The 22,620-nt window shown below is 38.3% G+C and overlaps 1 long non-coding RNA gene across 1 annotated transcript; it reads right to left on the minus strand.

Annotated features, from left to right (window-relative positions):
• Positions 1-21,101: 21,101 nt before the first annotated feature.
• On the minus strand, positions 21,102-21,632 carry LOC124668325. The gene is made up of 2 exons (XR_006991643.1): positions 21,566-21,632; positions 21,102-21,418 (listed from the first exon to the last, which is right to left on the minus strand). It is a non-coding gene; the product is annotated as an uncharacterized LOC124668325 (long non-coding RNA).
• Positions 21,633-22,620: the final 988 nt, after the last annotated feature.

A 22,620-nucleotide genomic window follows, 5' to 3' on the forward strand; every position in this document is an offset into this window, starting at 1 on the left:
ATTACCTTTAATTCAGATTTAATGTTGTAGCAGGTTATACAGTTATCATTGCATAGCATATGTTTCAACCAAGTGTCACAAAGGGGTACCTCTATGCCGCTCTGTACAAAGGTCTAAGGAGAAAGCTCGCATTGGATTTCTCGCTTTTGATTATTCTCAACTTAGACATCCATACCGGGACAACATAGACAACGAGATAATGGACTCCTCTTTAATGCATAAGCATTCAACAACGTTATTATTCTCATAAGAGATTGAGGATTAGTTGTCCATACCGAAACTTCCACCATGAATCATGGCTTTAGTTAGCGGCCCAATGTTCTTCTCTAACAAGTATGCATACTCAAACCATTTAATTGTGAGAACCACCCTTACTTCGAGACAAGACGAACATGCATAGCAACTCACATGATATTCAACAAAGGTAAAAGAGTTGATGGCGTCCCCCAGAAAACATGGTTACCGCTCAACAAGCAACTTACTAAGAAATAAGACACATAAGTACATATTCTTCACCACGATAGTTTTTAAGCTATTTTGTCCCATGAGCTATATATTGCAAAGGTAAAGAATAGAAATTTTAAAGGTAGCACTCAAGTAATTTACTTTGGAATGGCGGATAAATACCATGTAGTAGGTAGGTATGGTGGACACAAATGGCATGGTTATTGGCTCAAAGATTTGGATGCATGAGAAGAATTCCTCTCAATACAAGGCTAGGCTAGCAAGGTTGTTTGAAGCAAACTCAAGTATAAAAGGTGCAGCAAAGCTCACATATGAACATATTGTAACTATTATAAGACTTTACATTGTCTCCTTGTTGTTCAAACACCTAAACCAGAAAATATCTAGACTCTAGAGAACAATCATGCAAACCAAATTTTAACAAGCTCTATGTAGTTATTCATTAATGGGTACAAGGTACATGATGCAAGAGCTTAAACAAGATCTATATGAGCACAAAAATTGCCAAGTATCACATTATTCAAGACATTATACCATTTACCACATGCAACATTTTCTGTTTCCAACCATATAACAATTAACGAAGCAGTTTCAACCTTCGCCATGAACATTAAAAGCTAAGAACACATGTGTTAATATGAACCAGCGGAGCGTGTCTCTCTCCCACACAAGCATTTATTCAGAGAATGAAAATAACAAACAAAAATAAAAGCACACGGACGCTCCAAGTAAAGTACATAAGATGTGACCGAATAACAATATAGTTTAAAGAGAAGAAACCTGATAATTTGTCGATGAAGAAGGGGATGCCTTGGGCATCCCCAAGCTTAGACGCTTGAGTCTTCTTGAAATATGCAGGGATGAACCACGGGGGCATCCCCAAGCTTAGACTCTTCACTCTTCTTGATCATAGTATATCATCCTCCTCTCTTGACCCTTGAAAACTTCCTCCACACCAAACTCAAAACAAACTCATTAGAGGGTTAGTGCATAATCAAAAATTCACATGTTCAGAGGTGACACAATCATTCTTAACACTTCGGACATTGCTCAAAGCTACCTGGAAGGTAATGGAACAAAGAAATCCATCCAACACAGCAAAAGAGGCAATGCGAAATAAAAGCCAGAATCTGTCAAAACAGAACAGTCCGTAAAGACGAATTTTAAAGAGGCACCAGACTTGCTCAGATGAAAATGCTCAAATTTAATGAAAGTTGCGTACACATATCTGAGGATCACTCACATAAATTGGCAGATTTTTCTGAGTTACCTACAGAGAATCATACCCAAATTCGTGACAGCAAGAAATCTGTTTCTGCGCAGTAATCCAAATCTAGTATGAACCTTACTATCAAAGACTTTACTTGGCACAACAATGCAATAAAGTAAGATAAGGAGAGGTTGCTACAGTAGTAACAACTTCCAAGACTCAAATAGAAAACAAAATTGCTGTAGTGAAATAAACACATGGGTTATCTCCCAAGAAGTGCTTTCTTTATAGCCATTAAGATGGGCTCAGCAGTTTTAATGATGCTCACATAAGGATGAAAGTTGAAGCAAAGGGAGCATCAAAAAGCAAGTATGAAACAATTTTAAGCCTAACCCACTTCCTATGAGAAGGAATCTTGTACACAAATAAATTCATGAGGAGCAAAGTGACGAGCATAGGAAGATAAAACACGAGTAACTTCAAAATTCTCAACATAGAGAGGGGAAACTTAATATTATTAAGATGCATATAACCATGTTTCCCTCTCTCATAATAACTTTCAGTAGCATCATTGATGAAATCCATAATATAACCATCGCTTAAAACATTCTTATCATGGTTCATATGCATAAAGGTATCATTAATTTTGGCATAAGAAGAGTTCTTCTCATTAATAGTAATTGGAGCAAGATTATTATCAAGAATTTCAACATGGTAAACAAGTTGCATATTAAGGGAATTGTTTTTAGCAATCCAATCATAACTATGACAAGTTTCATAAGGATAGTTATAACCTATATCATAGCATTCTTTATAATAATCATCAAAGATTGGAGGCATAGTGTCATCGTAAGAAATAGAATAATTATCTTTCACAGTATGCTCATCTGTGACCACACCATCGTTGTTACTAGAAGGAGATGTATCAAACATATAATGATCAGTAGCAAAAGGATTTTCAAACACCTCATCCCCAAGCTTAGAGCTTTCTATATCATTATGGGAGGAAGCATGGATAGTACTGATACTATGGCAATTATTAACATCATCATTTTCAGAATTAGTTTCCCAGAGATTTCCAATATCAAAAGTAGTGTGCTCTTTCAAATCATGATCACTAATGTAGGTAAAGGGCATAAGAAGATCATTGTACTCAGATTCATTATCATAATAATCATTAGGAACAACATACTTACGATTACCTATCGTTATCTCATACACGCGGGGATATGCCGTTACCTCTTTCTCTTTATTCCCCTTCTTCTTCTTCTTCTTCTTTTTTGTTCCCTTCTTCTTCTTCTTTTCTTTCTCCTCGTTCCCTTCTTTAGCGGGGAGAGGCTTGATGGGGGGCTCCTCCACATAACCTGATCTGTTTCCAGAAACAATAGAAGAAACTTGGGAGGATTCCTCCTTTTCATTAATAAGTTCAAAACACACAGCGGTCCTATCATATTTTGGCAAAGTGTCATCTTCTAAAATATTTTGTATGTAAGTATTTGTATAGCAATTATCAATGCAATAAGAAAAACACCCATGCAGGACATCATCAATATCAAGATCACCCATATGTAACAAAGAGATTTTTCTTGATAACTCTTCACACCACAAAAATAAAGTAAGTTCATCATGCTGATTAAGAGTAATTTCATCATTACAATACAAATTTGCAGCACTCATGGGGTGCGAATCATAATTGGAGGAGCATTGAAAATTAAAATGACCCACTTCATGGCAAAGTTCACAAATAAAAGGATAGCGGGCACAAACTTTTTTACCAAGATCATCTAGAGCCCTATACCACTTTCTAGTTTTTTCATTAATATGATGGATACAATATTCATCTTCGATTTGATTAATTCCATAGGGTCTATGCATTCCACAAAAATTAACATGCTTATAAGAAACAGAAGTTTGGGCATGTTCATTGCAATCATTAATAACAGTTTCATCCTTCATGCAAGTGTCTTTAAAAGGTTCATGATACTTATCAAAATTCTTCCTAGGAAGTTCAAAATGAGAAGCAAAAGCTTTATAAAGATTTGCAACAACTTGAGAGTCAAGACCATAAGTATCACTCATATTTCGAATTTTATCAGTATCCATAAAAGTTTCAATGCATTCATAATCATAATTTATACCTGACTCTTTACCTTTGTTGTTCTCCCATCCTTCAGTATTCTCCTGAATCCGATCAAGAAGGTCCCTTTTAAACTCTTCTTCATTGCGTGTAAATGATCCAGAACAAGTAGTATCCAGCAAGGTTTTATCCTGAAAAGAAAGTCTTGCATAGAAATTATCAATGATGATATTACCAGGAAGCTCATGAATGGGGCATTTGAGCATTAAAGTCTTCAATCTTCCCCATGCTTGGGCAATACTCTCTCCATCATGAGGCCAGAAATTATATATGTGGTTCCGGTCTTTGTGAATTTCACTTGGAGGATAGAATTTAGAGTAAAATAGAGGCACAATATCCTTCCAATCAAGAGAATGCCCATCCTTCAGCAGTTTGTACCAATGCGCCGCTTTACCAGACAGCGACATAGAGAATAGTTTCTTCTTCACTTCATCCATAGAGATACCTGCACACTTGAATAACCCGCATAATTCATGCAAAAACAGTAAATGATCTCCAGGGGATGGACAGTTCCATCCCCTTCATAGCGGTTATCCATAACATGTTCAATAATTTTCATAGGTATTTTATATGAAACACTTTCAGCAGGTGGATTTAAAATATCAGAAGCATCATTAGAGTTATCGCATATGGGAGATGAAGCATTATCAGAGCAAAATATTTCTTCCAAAGCTGAGGAGCAAAAAAGATTATTTTTATATAAACTAGCTTCCCCAAGCTTAGACTTTTCCATAACATTAGCAGTAATTGCATTCATTCTAATAACATTGCTACTATCATGCAGATAAGGTTCCATAGGTTTTTTAATTTTCGCATCAAACAATTCATATCTTAACTCAGGAAATAGATTAAAAAGCTCATTGTTGTCCATTATGTCTTACTAGTGTAAACAAGAAATAAAAAGATGCAATTGCAGGATCTAAAGGAAATAGCTTCGAGCACACACACAACGGCAACAGAAAAATACTTTACCTGAGACCGGAGTATGAGTGCCTTTTACCTTACCTCCCCGGCAACGGCGCCAGAAAAGTGCTTGATGTCTACGGGTGCTTCTATTCTTGTAGACAGTGTTGGGCCTCCAAGAGCAGAGGTTTGTAGAACAGCAGCAAGTTTCCCTTAAGTGGATCACCCAAGGTTTATCGAACTCAGGGAGGAAGAGGTCAAAGATATCCCTCTCAAGCAACCCTGCAATCACGATACAAGAAGTCTCTTGTGTCCCCAACACACCTAATACACTTGTAAGATGTATAGGTGCACTAGTTCGGCGAAGAGATAGTAAAATACAGGTGGTATAGATGTATATGAGTGGTAATAGCAATCTGAATAAAATATGGCAGCAAGTAAACATGCAACAGAACAGTAAATAAACGGAGTTTCGATGCTTAGAAACAAGGCCTAGGGATCATACTTTCACTAGTGGACACTCTCAACATTGATCACATAATAAAACCACTCTACACTCTCTTGTTGGATGATGAACACCACTAATTGCGTAGGGCTACAAGAGCACCTCAATGCCGGAGTTAACAAGCTCCACAACATTCAATGTTCATATTTAAATAACCTTAGAGTGCATGATAAACCAACGCAATCACACCGAGAACTAACATAGCATGCACACCGTCACCGACAGACTATGAAAGGGGGAATAAATTGCATCAATACCATCATAGTAATAGTTAACTTCATAATCTACAAGAGATCACAATCATAAACTACGCCAAGTACTACACGATGCACACACTGTCACCATTACACCGTGGAGGAGGAATAGAATACTTTAATAACATCACTAGAGTAGCACATAGACAACTAGATCACAAAGAGAGAGATGAACCACATAGCTACAGCAGAGCCCTCAGCCCCGGGGCTGAATTACTCCCTCCTCATCATGGAGACAGCGATGGCGGTGAAGATGGCAGTGGAGACGGCGGTGGAGATGACTCCGGGGCAATTCCCCGTCCCGGCAGGGTGCCGGAACAGAGACTTCTGTCCCCCGAATTGGAGTTTCGCGATGGCGGCGGCTCTGGAAGGTTTTCTCGAGTTTCGTCAATCGTGATAGGGTTTTCGCGACGGAGACCTTAAGTAGGCGGAAGGGCGGCTTCGGAGGGGGCCTGGTGGGCCCACACACTAGGGGGGCGCGCCCCACCCCTTGGTCGCGCCGCCCTAGCGTGTGGGGCCCCCCTGGCTCCTCTCCGATACTTCTTCGATGCACTGGAACCTTCCGGGAAAAATAAGGTGTTGGGCATTGATTTCGTCCGATTCCGAGAATGTTTCCTTACTAGGATTTCTGAAACCAAAAACAGCAGAAAACAGCAACTGGCACTTCGGCATCTCGTCAATAGGTTAGTTCCGGAAAACGCATAAATATGACATATAATGTGTATAAAACATGTGAGTATCATCAAAAAAGTGGCATGGAACATAAGAAATTATAGATACGTTTGGGACGTATCAACAACACTAGTATCACCGTTGTGGTTCATGTTCGTAGGTAGATTGGATCTTACTCGAAAACCCTAAACCACATAAAATATGCAAACCAAATTAGACGCGTCTAACTTGTTTTTGCAGGGTTTGGTGATGTGATATGGCCATGATGTGATAATGAATATGTATGAGATGATCATTATTGTATTGTGACAACCGGCAGGAGCCTTATGGTTGTCTTTATATTTCATGTAGTAGTATTATTTCAAAGTAGTTGTAATAGTTGATACATGTGGTGAACAACCATGAAGACGGCGCCATGGACCTTGACGCTACGCCGACGATGATGGAGATCATGCCCGTTGATGATGGAGATCATGTCCGTGCTTTGAAGATGAAGATCAAAGGCGCAAAGACTATAGGGCCATATCATATCACATTATGAATTGCATGTGATGTTAATCCTTTATGCATCTTATCTTGCTTAGATCGCGACGGTAGCATTATAAGATGATCCCTCACATTAATATCAAGATAATAAAGTGTTCTCCCCTCGTATGCACCGTTGCTACAGTTCGTCGTTTTGAAGCATCTCGTGATGATCGGATGTGATAGATGCTACGTTCACATACAACGGGTGTAAGCCATGTTGCACACGCGGAAATACTTGGGTTTGCTTGAAGAGCCTAGCATGTACAGACAAGGCCGCGGAACACAGGAAACCGAAAGGTTGAACACGAGTCATATGGATGATATGATCAACATGTTGATGTTCACCATTGAAGCTACATCATCTCACGTGATGATCGGTTTTGGTGTAGTGGATATGGATCGTATACCACTAAACAACTATGAGGGATGTTGTATTAAGTGGGAGTTCATTAGTAATTAGATTAAAACATGAACTAATTATCATGAACATAGTCTGAATAGTATTTTGAATTAATTTGTAGAATTGGCATCCGTTATCTACCATGCGCTAGTCTTGTAATTGAGATAGAAATACTGTTAAGTCTGACAAGAAACTTTACGGACTGGTACCATATTGTTAAAGAATCAAGAAATGATTAAGTCCTATTGCAAAATTTTAGTAAACCTCACATTGTTGATTCAAAGAACAATGGTTTCAATTAGTACCTAAAATCATCTTGTCTCCGTGAAACTTGAAGTTCAAATCCATTTGAAAAGTAAGGAGCTGAAAATTTTGTTTTCGGATATAAGCGAGATATGAGATATATGTGATATCTAAGACCTTATTACAAGGTGATAGAATATAATCTGGTGAGACTACATAAACTCATAAGTTTTATGGGAATGTACGAAGGTTGAAGACGCTAGGCGTCCCAATCCTCCAACTAGTTGGGCACTAACGATATTCGCATATCCATGAAGTGATCGTCCTTAGTATGCACCGTTGCTAAGACTCGTCGTTTCGAAGCATCACGTGATGATCGGGTGTTATAGATTCTACGTGTGCATACAACGGGTGCAAGCCAGATTTGCACATGTGAATACTAAGGTTAAACTTTAGAGCCTAGCATGTACAGACATGGTCTCGGAAAGTCGTCATGATTTGATGGATAAAAATTATGAGTGAAATTGTTCATCACATTAAAAGGTTACTAATAGTGAAATCCGGAACACTTGTCATGTGATGATCAACTTCAAGGTAAGAACCTCAAGGTTATTGGTGTTTGACCAACAAACCTAAGAAGTTATTGATATTGAAGTGTTTTCTGAGAATGAGGAAAGCTAAAATAGAAACTACAAAAGATTTTGGCAGAAAGAAAGAAAAGACTAGAAAGTCTAGCTCAGGTGTATATAGATGATATACATGTTATGGATGTATTCCTTGTTTGGTCACATAATGAAATTCTTGGGTATAAGTACCATATTGGTTGGTATGAGATTTCATACAATACAACGCAATATAAGAATATGATGGCCTAAGTGACTGATAAGGAATATGGTAATAATGCACATCTGGAACATAATAAAGTGTTATTATGTTTGTCGTTGGCATTCTACCTAGACCTTAGGATTTATAATAAAGAACTTAATAATTGTTATTTTGCTCTGGTCAAATGAAAACAATGAGTTGTTCAAATTATGACCTTACTCCATGTACGATGGATAAGTTATTATAAATCTTAATGGTGAAACACACATACATAACACTGATGCTAATATGCCGTAAGGCAAATGATTTGAATTCCACTTGTTAGTGGAACCGCCATTTAGGTCATGTTAGAAAGGAACGCATGAAGGAACTCCATGCAAATAGATTTTTGGAGTCATTTGATTTTTGAATCGTTTGGCGCTTGCAAATCTCTTCTAAAGAGAATGACTGAAATACCGTTCATAGGCCAAGAGTTGAACGGGCAACTAACTTAGTGGAAACATACATGATGATGTATGTGGTTCACTAGGGCATAGTTGTGTGCGGAAGATTCTTCTACTTCATGAAAACTTCCAACAATGAATTGAGTATATATATGTGGATATATTTATTCGATAAGGAAGAAGTTTGAAACATTTGAATGGATTCAAATAAATTTCAGCATGAAGTGGAAATCATCCTAATAGAAAAGTCAAATATCTATGATTTGATCATGGTGGAAATATTTGAATTACGAGTTTTAGTGAACATCTAAGAGAGTTATGAAATTGTTCTACAACTCACGTTTCTTGGAGTATCATAGTGATGATGGAGTATCCGAGAGACGTATCCAAACCTTGTTGGATTAATGATGAGATAATTTAATATGACACCATTATATTTTTGTGGATTATGCTTTAGAGACTACCGCTTTTACACTGAATAGAGCATCATCATAATCCGTTGAAATGACACCATACGAGTTATGGCATGGGTATAAACCTTAATAGTCCTTTCTTAAATTTTGGTATGCATAGGATAAGTAAATAAGTTTACAACCAAAATCGGATGAATGTCTTTTTTGGTTATCCCAGAGAATTGATTGGGAATTCTTTCCACTATGGAGACAAAGACAAAAGTGTTTGTCGATGTTTCTTACTTATTTCCAAGAAATTGTTTCTAGCAAAGTATTTGAGTGGGAGGACAATGGAACTTGGTAAAGTTTATGAACCTGAGCATGATGATCAGAGTAGCGCAGCATAGGAAATGGTTCCGGAAGCGGCCACGAAGATCATAGCTCCCATGTCTACAAAGTGTTATAGTCATGGAGATCAAAGTACCTATTGAACCTTGTAGATATGGTTTACTTTGTGATCAAATAAATGATTTGTGGACAAAGGATTGATTTTGAACAATGATAAACAAACTACATACAAAGAAGTTATGATGGGCCCTGACTCCGTCAAAATGGCTAAGCGCCATGGAATCCAAGATAGGTGAATACTTTTTTAAAGTAAATGGATCTATAAAATTGTTGGACTTGGATGGAATATCCTTGAAAAAGCTCGACTTGTCGAAAAGTTGTTTACGACAAAGTTCAAAAAGTTGACTACGATAAGATTAGATCTTCCGTTGCGATGCTTATAGTCTATGTGGATTATTCTAGTAATCGCTACATATTTCTTTTATGAGATATGCTAGTAGGATGGCAAAATACATTACTTAACAGAAGTGTGTATTAAAGCTGTATACAAGATACAACTGAGAGTTTTGCTAGTCCGTAGAATACTAAAAAGGTATACAAACTTCACTGGATGAAGTGAGTATCACAGAGTTGGAATCTTCACCGGATGAAATGATCAAAGAATTATGATTTCATCAGAAACGATGAAGAAGCTTGCATTTGCAAGAAATTAAGTGGGAGCGTTGAGACATATTTGTAATACTTTATGTAGATGAGATATCGTTGATTATAAATAAAGTAATTATATAATTGATTAAAAAGGTTTCATTGAGAATTAACTTCAATGAAAGGATAGGGACTGAAACATATTTAGTGTCAAGTTCTATGAAGATAGATTGAAACACATAATAAGTTTAAGTTAAAGTACATAAAATGAATATTGAAGTAGTTCAATATAAAAATATTAAGAAGGTGTTCTTTCCATGTGAAGGTTTAAACAATACTTGAGTGTATTTGACATTTGATGAGTAAAAACACATGAGTGATTTTAGATCACGAATAATATGTACAAAATTAGATGTCCTGTGCTCTAAAGAGTTAGGAGCATATACCAGAATGATTCATGTGATGATCATTTGACAAAAGTAAGAATATCCCTGAGTGCTTTAGAAGAACCAAGGATATATATAGTTTTATATGGAGTAATGACAAACAAATCGCTGTAAGGTGTTGCAACGATATTAGTTTGGTCACATATAAAATCTCAATTAGGCTAAGTGTTGATTAAAAGGTAGCACAATGCTAGATTTAGATGAGTTCTAAATATTGTGACGGATTCTACAAAATAAGGCAGCGTATATCATTGTTTTGACAATGACTGAGGATGTTAAGTTGAGAAGTTCTTTGAGAACTTGGTGTAGTTCCGATAGTGTCAGAACTTTGAAGCTATATTGTGTGTGACAATATTAGTGACATATTTCAGACCGCGGAATTAAGGTTCCACCAGAAGACTGAACATATATGATTAATGCCGACTCATTTGGAAAATGAGTGATGCGTGAAGACGCAAATGAATTGCAAAATACATACATTTCTGAGTGTGTCAGATTTGTTGACTGAAATCTCTCCCGTGAGCAAAACATGATAAGCACCAAAAGGCCAAGGTGTTATATCTTTACAAATGTAAACTAGATTATTGACTCTAGTGCAAGTGGAAGACTGTTGGAGATATGCCCGAGAGGCAATAATAAATTAGTTATTGTTATATCTTTGTGTTCATGATATATTTTTACACTCCATGCTATAAATGTACTGACCGGAAACATTAATACATGTGTGTTGTGTAAACAACCAGAGTCCCTAGTAAGCCTCTCATTTAACTAGCTTGTTGATTAATAGATGATCATGGTTTCCTGATCATGAACATAGGATGTTATTAATAAAAAGATCATATCATTAGGTGAATGATGTGATGGACACACCCATAGTAAGCCTAGCATAAGATCAAGTCATTAAGTTCAAATTGCTATAAGCTTTCGATACATAGTTACCTAGTCCTTCGACCATGAGATCATGTAAATCACTTATGCCGGAAGGGTACTTTGATTACATCAAACGCCACTGCGTAAATGGGTGGTTATAAAGATGAGATTAAGTATTTGGAAAGTGTGAGTTGAGGCATATGGATCAAGAGTGGGATTTGTCCATCCCGATGACGGATAGATATACTCTGGGCCCTCTCGGTGGAATGTCGTCTAATTAGCTTGCAAGCATGTGACTAGGTCACAAGAGATGACATGCCACGGTACGAGTAAAGAGTACTTGTCGGTAACGAGGTTGAACAAGGTATGGAGATACCGATGATCGAACCTCGGACAAGTAAAATATCGCGTGACAAAGGGAATCAGTATCGTATGTAAATGGTTCAATCGATCACTAAGTTATCGTTGAATATGTGGGAGCCATTATGGATCTACAGATCCCGCTATTGGTTATTGGTCAGAGAGGAGTCTCGACCATGTCTACATAGTTCACGAACCGTAGGGTGACACACTTAAGGTTTGATGCCGTTTTAAGTAGATATGTAATATGGAATGGAGTTCGAATTTTGTTCGGACTTTCGGATGGGATCCAGGACATCACGAGGAGGTCCGGAATGGTCCGGAGAATAAGATTCATATATAGGAAGTCACTTTCCAAGTTTGGAAATGATCCGGTGCATTTATGGAAAGCGCTAGAATGTTCTAGAACTTTCCGGAAGAAATCACCATGGAAGGTGGAGTCCAGGTTGGACTCCACCAACCCTAACCAGCCAACCCAGTGGGAGGGTGGAGTCCATGGTGGACTCCACCACCTTGGCCGGCCAAGCAAGGGGGAAGAGGGAGAGTCCCTGTCCCTCTAGGTTTCGTCCATATGGAAGTTTTTGAATTGGGGTCTTATTCGAACACTTTGGGCAAACCCTAGGGATTCCACCTATTTAAAGGGGAGGAGAGGGGAGGGGCTGCCACCCTTGGACGCACCACCAAAGGGGCCCCATGGCCGGCGCCCCATAGCTCTCCCTCTCTCCCAAACCCTAGCTACTCCATCCTCCTTCTCCCGCAGCGCTTACGGCGAAGCCCTGCCGGAGATCTCCACCACCACCGTCACCACGCCGTCGTGCTGGCGGGATTCCGAGGAGGATCTACTACATCCGCTTCCCGCTGGAACGGGGAGAAGGACGTCGTCATCAACACCGAACGTGTGACCGAGTACGGAGGTGCTGCCCGACTGTGGCACCGTCAAAATCTTTTACGCGCTTTTGAAAGCGGCAAGTGATCGACTACAGCAACAACGAGATCTAATCTCGTAGGCTTTGGAAATCTTCGAGGGTTAGTCTCATGATCTTCTCGTTGCTACCATATTCTAGATTGGATCTTGGCTTGTTATTCGTTCTTGCGGTAGGAAATTTTTTGTTTTGTATGCTACGAATCCCAAACAGGACATTTGAGCATTAGTTACTTCAATCTCCCCCACGCTTGGGAAATACTCTCTCCATCTTGAGGCCAGAAATTATATATTTGATTTCGATCTTTATGAATCTCATTTGGAGGATAGAATTTAGAAGAAAAGAGAGGTACAATTTCCTCCCATCCAATAGATCGGCCATTCTTCAGCATCTTATACCATTCAGCAGCTCTTCCCTGAAGTGATAAAGAGAATAACTTCCTCTTAACTTGGTCCATTGAGATACCTTCACACTTGAACAACTCGCATAATGCATGTATAAAGAGTAAATGATCACCGGATGGACAGTTCCATCTCCTAAATAGCAGTTATTCATAACACATTCAACAATTTTCATAGGTATTTTAAAAGGATCCAATTGAGCATGCGGTGGTTCATCTACTACCGTAACAGTGGTAGTAGTAATCCCAAATAGAGAGTCAAATGGAGATGTCTCCATAATGAAATAAAGCAGTAGCAAACAAAAATAAAAACAACACTTACAATAAAAATTTCCTTTACCAATTCCACTCTTCAATAGCGCTTCACTCGCCGGCAATGGCGCTAGAAAATAGTCTTGATGACCCATAAGTATAGGGGGTTTATCTTAGTACTTTCGATAAATAAGAGTGTCGAACCCAACGAGGAGCAGAAGGTATTGACGAGCCGTTTCGATCAAGGATTCACTATAAACACTAGCAAACAGGTTTGCAGGGGTATTCGGTATTGCAAGTAGATAAAGTACGAGTAAATAAAAGATAGTAATAATAATTGCAGCGAGTGGCCCAATATTTTTAGAGCAAAGGACAATCCGATTGTTGTACTTATGATGACTAAACGTTCCTGAGGACACACGGGAATTTCGTCAAGTCCTTTCTCTTCACATAGTTGAATAATCTTCATTGGTTTGGTAAGTGTTGTGTGGGTGAACCTATACTAATGCACTACCCCATTCTTGGACTCATGCATACTTGTGATTATACCCCTTGCAAGCATCCGCAACTACAAGAAAGTAATTAAGATAAATCTAACCACAACCTTAATCTGTGAGATCCTAGACTCCATCGCGCACCGATTTTCTAATGGGGGTTTGGGTTTCTGTCACTCCCGCAACCTCACAATTAGTAGCGAAATACACGATGCATTCCCCTAGGCCCATAAAGTTGAAGTATCATGTAGTCGACGTTCACGTGCCACCATTAGAAGAATAACACCACAACTTAAATATCAAATCATTGAATATTACTCAACATAGTTCCACTACTAACATCATGATTTCTCCCATGTCCTCAAGAACTAACAAACTACTCACTAGACATCATATGGATCATAATCAGAGGTGATATAATGATGAATAACAATCTGGACATAAACCGTAATTCAATGGTTTCACTCAATAGCATCAACTATAAGGAGTTATCAACATCGCGGAAGTTTCCCCTATGAACTAGACAACTTTGAAACCCAAGATCTTATAGTGGGATGGAGTGGAGATGGCGGTGATGATGATTCTGGTGGTGGAGATGATGATGATGATGATCCCGATGAAGTCCAGCTCGATGACAGTGACGATGGCGATGATTTCCCCCCTCCGGGAAGGAATTTCCCTGGTAGAATTCTGCCTGCCGGAGAGCTTTTCGCTATGTGTGGTTTTTCGCCCCGTAGCGGCGGCGGAATATTTCTCTGTTTTCTCCCCCGATGTTAGGGTTCTCGGGGGGATGAAATACGTGAGGGGGCAATATCAGAGGTGGGCCAGGGCGCCCAGACTAGGCCTAGGCGCGACCAGGGGGTGGCCCAGGGCCTAGGTGTGGTGTGGGCCCCTCCTGGCCCATCTCTGCCTCCCCTTCTGGCTTCCTCCGTCATCTGGCAAAATAGGAGTTTATGTATATTTTCTACGAATTGTTGTTCTTCAAAAATATGGTCTCTTCACGGTTCTTTTTCCAGCAGAATCCTTACTCTAGCAGTTAATTCTCCAATAATCATCAAACATGCAAAAATAGATGGAATAACATAAGTATCATCTCTAAATATGAAATATATCAATGAATAGCAGTAAATTGTGATTTAAAATAGTGATGCAAATCGGACGTATCAAGTACCATATTACTAAGTACTGAATTAATGAGAACCAACTGTCCACCAAGATATAACAATCGACATGTTTCCATCCAACATTTGTTAGCCTAAGATAATGAATCGGAATGCCCAAGTAACTGATAGGAAATTGGTGAATCCCACAACCAAACAAGTCATGAATTAGAGCACGTCACTCTTCTAAAAACCCTTTCATCTCGAGTGTTTGTTGAATGAAAGACCATTTAATTTTATCATAGGCCTTTTCAAAATCAATCTTTAAAATAATACCATTCATATTTTTCCGATGCATCTCATGAATCGTCTCATGCAAGGTTACTACCACGTCAAGGATATACCTCCCTTGCATGAACGCGGTCTGCCAATTTATTCAACCTAATAGTTGCGCTTTTAGTGAATATACTGAAGCTAATGTTACGAAGACAGTTACGAAGACAGATAGATCAATATTGTTGGATCCTTTCTGCTTCATTAACCTTTGGCAACAAAATTATATCACCGAAGTTTAGGTGAAATGGCTCTAGCTGGCCCTTGTGTAGAACATTGAACATAACCAACATGTATGCTTTGATTATCTCCCAGAAGTTTTGATAAAACTCAGCTAGGAAACCATCCGGTCCTGGGGCCTTTTTATGCTCCATTTGGGAAAATTCCTTCCTTACCTCATCCTCTGAATAAGGTGTTAAGGTAGGTTTTTCCCTCATCGGAAACTTGAGGAACCTCCATAACTAGATAGAAAGGCCTAGGCAGTATATTTTAACTGTTGTCTTTTTTGTTGTTACTGCTCGTGGCAGGGTGATCAGGTGGTGGATCTTCGGTCGTTGGCCATCTCAACTCTAGACGATGGTCATAGTTTGAGGACGTTGAAGGGGGGATAGTAAGGTTGAGATACGTGCCAACCTGCCGAGGAAGGGAGTGGTGTTGGACCACCGCAGTCACTCCTAGGTTTAGGGCTAAGAAGTGTGGCATGCTGGAGCCATGGAGAATTGGAAATGGGGGTGAATAGGAATAGAAAACTTGAACTGGTGTGTGTAGTGTGCAGGAGACTGGGAGCAACATCTGTGGTGGTGGGGAGGAGTTTATCCCGCAGCATTGAAGAACGGCACAACCTGCAATTGGGAGATGAGGGAGGATGGGCTCTAAGCAACCAGTTCGGGCCAGTGTCCCAAACGGCAACACACCCCCCGAGTAGTTGCTAGATGAGCACGACGAGCCGACGCTTCACGTCATCCTCCCGTGGTGAGATTTCAGAAAAAATCCATGAGCAAAATGCTTGGAAAAGTAGATATATTTGAGATGTAACATATATGCAGCCACTGCTACCTCGACCACCAAGCCCGACACCACCCGCACGTGAATGGGATCCACTATCCGATCGAGGGTATTTAATTCAAGTTGTAATGCTAACTTGAGCCATTCTTCTTGTCTTTGATCACCACCGAGCTGTTTCTTGGGTTCTTGCAAATTTCGTATTTCAGGCTTCTTGGCGGCGGCCCGACCGTGGACTACGGCGGGGTAGTGGGATGCGGGTAGCCGTCGTTTGTACTACTCGGAATTTTGTGGAGTACGCACCGCGTGTCATCATCCTGGGAACGGACAGATCATCTGACTGCTCCACTAGGACGGACGTGTCTTGACGCGTGTCCATGGAGCCTTGCAACTATACTTCCTCGGTGATAGGGTCCGCATAGCCGGTCCAAATTAAATTTGCACCATTAATAAATATAACTCACATTGAACTTTTACACTTTTATATAAGTTTTTTTATTATTAGTCTTAGTAATATACCTAACTTGTAATATAGTTACCATAATTAATTAAATATAAATATTACTCCCTCGGTTCAAACTAATTGCCCAAAAAATAGATGTATCTATGTACTAAAAAATGTGTAGATACACCCATTTCTAGAAAATTACTTTGAAGCAGCGAAGGGAATACTAATAGTAATTGCCTTGTTTTCTCATTGCAATGTACATTAATTATTCTATTTGCACTAGGCTAAATATATGTATTTTGTATGGAAACTTTGTTAATTTTCGTTTTAAAGAAATTGGCAAATTAAATAGTAGCATCCTTGTTTTTTTGCATCTAGATTAATTTTTATATAAATATATTTAATAGTGTGTGCTAGATATATCTACTGGGTCTGTCCTAATAAATATCTTAGTATATATATTTTGAGTATAGGATTATGTAAGAAAATGTATAGAAACTTCTAGATTATAAATTCGACCGTTTGCTTGGTTGTCTATCGGGTTTTTGTGGTCCGGCGTGTTTCATAGGTTATAGTGGGTTCAATCATAATTTAACAATGCATGTTTTATATATACTGGATATTCAAAATTATTAATCACCAACTATCATAATTTTTTCAAATTTCTCATACACACGACTTAAACTACTAGGCTCATCACGATGTCTTTGGTATACATAAATATTCATGTCGTTTTTTCAAAAAACAAATTGCGTAATATTAAAAATGAAAATTTAGTTGACATTGCTTTCACTACAATCAGATGAGTTACCACTGGAGAGAGACTATCGATATTACCAATCTCAACATCATTGATCAATTTGGTTTGCTCCAATGTTATACAAGGTTTGTGGTGCAGACGTACTCCCACAAACAAAAGAAACATTTTCATATATTTTGTACCATTAAGTTTCATAGTATAAACCGCTTTAGCAAACTGAACTGAAATAGTTTGCTAAATGGCTTTTTAGGTTTACACTAGTAATTTTTCGACATTTTGAAATATGATTTTTTGGTAGAGGGTGCATACGCACTCGAGAGCCGAATTGAATTTCCGAATATAAAATGTTAATCATATTAATTGTATCATTCTTTTCACTTCGATGTACACATATGTATTTTGTATGAATACTTTGTTATTTTTCACTGTATAGACATTGACAAATAAAATTGTATGCATCCTTGTTTTTTAATTCACATTAATTAATGTTTATATAAATAACTTTAACAATTTAGTAGATATATCTATTGGTATGTCCTAAAAAAATATTTTAATAGGGAGATTTCTAGTGTATAATTCTGTATGAACAATTACAGAAACTTTTATATTAAAAATTCGACAGCATGCTTAACTGTCTACCATCTTTTGTTGGCCCACGTGTCTTATCGCCCGTGTGCTTGAGGGAATACCCTCCGCACGCATGGGGTGGCCACTTGGGTCGCGACCCATAACGCCCTTTTGTCATTCCGGTTTAGCGAAGGTTCCAGAACCTTTCGGTCCTAGTTTTTTGGTTTTCCTAGTTCTTCTCGGTTCCCTGGTTTCGTTTTTTTTTGTTTTTTGTTTTTTTGTCTTTTTGTTTTTTCTGTTTTCTTATTTTTCTGAATATTTTTTAACATTTTTTAAAATACAAATAAATTTATTTTGAGTAAAAATATTTTAATAAATTTTATTTCTTAAATTTTTTTTGTTTCTAAATAAAAAAAACACATTTCATGATTTTTTTGAATCTGAACTTTTCTTTTGCTAAAAACCTAAATTTATTCAAATTTGTTTTTTTTTCCAAAATAAAAAGAAACCTGGAGAAGATGCTTTACCTAGGGGGGCCAGCAAGAGAGCTGATGCGAAGCTCTGTGCTTGTGGGATAAACTTCCACCTCAAAGAAAAAACAAAGACCCCACCTGACCGCTTGCAACACCAATGCGTGAGCAGACGTCATTTAAGGGCATCTCCAGCGGACACGGCGTGGAGTAATTGTTTGCATCCCTGCGGTCGAAAAAAGAGTTTGACTCTAAATCAACGGCCCGACGCAAAAATAACTGGCTTGTCCCCAGGGCAAACGTGGCTCAATTTTGTACCACGATTGCGTCTGTCACGAACGCGCCATGAAAAAAGGGTTCACAACGCAACAATTATCGGTGATCATCAGACGACTAACAGGGCAGGGCGATGGGGACTGTGTGGGCAGGGCGGGGGAGGGGGATTGTGGGGGCAGCGCAATCATCAGATGACAGAGCAATGCACGTAAACCTCACCGAGCTCATGTTCATGTCATCACCATGACATCAACATGAGCTCCTTGTAAGGTTTCCATGTAGAGAGTGGCGTGAGGTTGTGAATGGGCGTACATCGCCGCATTGCACGCACGCACAGTTAGTCGGGGTCGAACATGTGGCATGGTAGCTGCGCCACGTCTGGGGGCTCCCACGCTTCAGCCTAGCCATGTCCAGCTGGCGAGTTCTGCTTCCTAGGTGCACTTGGTCGCCGAGATGGGATTTGCGGAGGTGGCAACCTATGCTCTTCGTATCAGATTTGTTTTGCCTTGATATCCAATACTTGAACTTGGTTTTTGGCTTGGACTAGCCTAGCAGAAAATTTTCCGACGTAACTAGCTGTAACAATTGAGCCCCAGTAGGTCCAAGCCCCTAAATATTTCCTCCACCCCGCTATGTTTGCGCTTCCTCCCATCCATCAACCTCGAACCATCAAACTGATCGAGGGCCCTTGCTTCCCTACATACTTCCTGTACCATAATGTGTGCCGGCTTCCTCCTCAAACCCCTTGTTTCCCTACATACTACTCCGCCACACAGTGTTCTTCGTCTTCCTCTGATCGGGAACCATCAACCCTGATCGAGAGTTGTTTCTTCAATTCCCTTCTACCTAGCTAGCTATGGCTGTTCCGCCCCCTCTCTCCTGCCTCCGCCTGGCTACCTAGACTTTCCACTGAGGCACGACCACCGCTCCGGTGCGAGTTCAGTAAATATAATTTACATTAAATTTTTATAATCTTCTATAAGTTATTTTAGTATATTATAGTCTGAATAATCATACCTTCTCATTTCAGAGTTAGTATACTTTATCAAATATAAAATGTTAACGTATTAAGTATATCATTCTTTTCATTGCAATGTACATTAGTTATTCTACTTGCATTGGGCTACACATATGTATTTTCTATGAATACTTTGTTATTTTTACTGTACACACATTGACAAATTAAATTGTATGCATCCTTGTTTTTTAATCCACATATGCTCCCTTTATTTTTAAATTTATTTTAGACATATTTTGAAATGTTAAAAAAATTGAACTAAAGTTTACATGTACATCTTCACGTGCTACACGCCAACAAAGTTGTTTTATGTTTGTGCTATAAATAAGGTTTTTGATAAGATAATTTTTTTTACATAGACCATAAAATATCATTTTTTCATGAAACTTGATGGACACACATATATTATGTAGAATTTTTTATGAAATTACTTTGACCATTCAAAATATGTTCTTTGGTGGACGGAGCATGTGCATCCGGGAGCCAAATTGAATTTCCATTAAATATCACTCTGTTCTATAATGTAAGCTGTTTAAGAAAACCTTGAAATAGTTTGCTAAACATAGTTTATATTATGGAACCGGCCCGTGCGTTACCACATCTTCTTACTTTTTCTGTCAGCATACATGCTCATTTATAAACAGAATATTTACATATATATTCATGTACATTTGAAAACTAATGCATGTAGTATTAAATTGTAAATATGTTTTTAAACGTTGAGGTGAAAATTTTCCTTTGGTATATGCGCCATGGTGTAATATTTACTAAAGATCAAAGATAGTCGCATGTCGGCGTTGTAAACTTGTCACTTGGCACCTTTCTATGATATGCCTGTGAGGTGTATTCTAGAAAAATACTTACTATAGATAAGCTTAGCATAAATTGGAAAATAAATAATATACTGACTCTAATTCGACCAAGGGCAAATAAAATTGATGACCAAAATAGTTGTTGAGAAATTCGTGTAATTCATTCTTACAAGATAAATAAATCTTGAGGGGCCTAATAATTAGTAACATTCTTCAATAATGGTCTTATGATAAATTATCAGATAAATACACCAAACAAGGCAAATAAAGCACATCGGGTCTTAATAGAAAATTTGGAATGGAGAATAGGACATGGGATCAGAAACAAAACAGAAAAGAGAAGATCTTACAAATAGAAATGTAACTTGTTCGAATAGACATGGAAATAGAAAAACAAATTGAAGGCCCATGGTTTTACATACCTCGTACTGAAGTTTCAAATATAAACTGAGCGAGATAGGATAGAGCACAAATTTTGAAAGGTTGCAATGAAAACATGTACATAAATAATCCACCTAGATACAATTAGTAAGAACCAAATGAACTTTCGTGCATTATCATTTGGGCTATGAGGACCATTAATATGTAAACTAGTAGCTATGCACGCGCACGCGCGCGTCTCAACTAATCAATTCTACAATCTTTCAAAAAAAATCACATAATATTTTGAATACTGCAATTTCGTATGACTTTTAGCCAACATGATACATTGCTGAACTTCAATTTTTAACTGTCATCCATTAAATGAGCAGCAAACTTCACCCAATGTGCTACACTACTGTATATTGAGATCTCTCTCACTGTTGGAAAAACTCCGAGTTCTCCCAGTCCATGGCAACAAGCCTTCTGCAGCCTTTGAGTTCTTTCTCGTCGCAGCGCAGCTCCTAGTTTGGGAGCGTCTAGTCTTAACCAAATTTCTCGAAAATAGAATAAACCACACAATAATACTTAAAACAAAAATGAAATTAAGATAAATATTGAAGCTTGGAAATCACAAACTACATAACAAAAGCCCAAGCCAGCAAATAATAAATAGACAAGTATTACACGGGAGTTCCAAGAACCTGAGTTGCTCCAGAATGCACTCCGCGGAGTTGGGTTTTAGCCAAGAACGTCCCAAAATTTGCACTTGTAAGAAAAAAAAATAAAGAAACAACTTAGTTTCTGCTAACTCATGCACACAGGAGGCTATCGCTTGAGAAAATAAGCAGAAAGTTCGTTGTGCTTTCTGACATTCTAGATTGTGAAAACTCTGGCATCATCCAATACATGGACAAGTTGCACAAGCAATCTGGTGCTGGTATTATATGATGGAACAAAGAATATATAAGATCGGTGATTGTATATTTTCATAACGCTTATAGATTGATCGGTGATTGTATATTTTCATAACACTTATATAAGAGCATGTTACATGCTGTCAGTTGCTATTTTAGCTTCCAATATCTGCACCAAGCCACCATGTTAACCAGAATCTGATAAGTTTTGCTAGCAAACAACATATATGAGATAGCACTATAGCAGTTTATTTTTATGGACAGCATATGTGAAATTAAAAGGTAATCATGACATGCAATTTCCAAGAAAACAAATCGATGAGACAAAAAGAAGAATCTTAAACTTTGAATGTTGATTATTTAAATCATTCTTGTGACAAAGTGTGAGACGAGAGCCAACACATATGGCTGAATTGCAGCTACCGTAAAATTTCCAAAAATATCAGTTAGCTCATGAAGTACAAAGATGCTCTTAATTAGACTGTACATGTTCAGTGAATTCTTGGCATCAATAAATCAAAGCATACAAATTGCATAGCTAAACCAGACAAGCAACATACACAATCATTCTCCAGAGCTTCCCTCTTTCCACTCTTATTACTCCCTGTCAAAAAAGCAAAACAAAATTGTCACGGATAGAAACATAGTAGATCAAAATGATAGGTGCATGTAACCACTTGTCTGTAGGAGATCCAAATATCTTCTAGCGTGATAAAATTTGGATATTCCATAGATCCATGTTATGACACATAATGTATGAAACTGGACAAAGTAAATAAACGGGATATCTCATTAGCGTGATGGAGCTTCAAATCAGATATTAAACACACCGTAAATATGAC

The sequence above is a fragment of the Lolium rigidum genome, chromosome 6, assembly GCF_022539505.1.
Source record: "Lolium rigidum isolate FL_2022 chromosome 6, APGP_CSIRO_Lrig_0.1, whole genome shotgun sequence".
NCBI lineage: Eukaryota > Viridiplantae > Streptophyta > Magnoliopsida > Poales > Poaceae > Lolium > Lolium rigidum.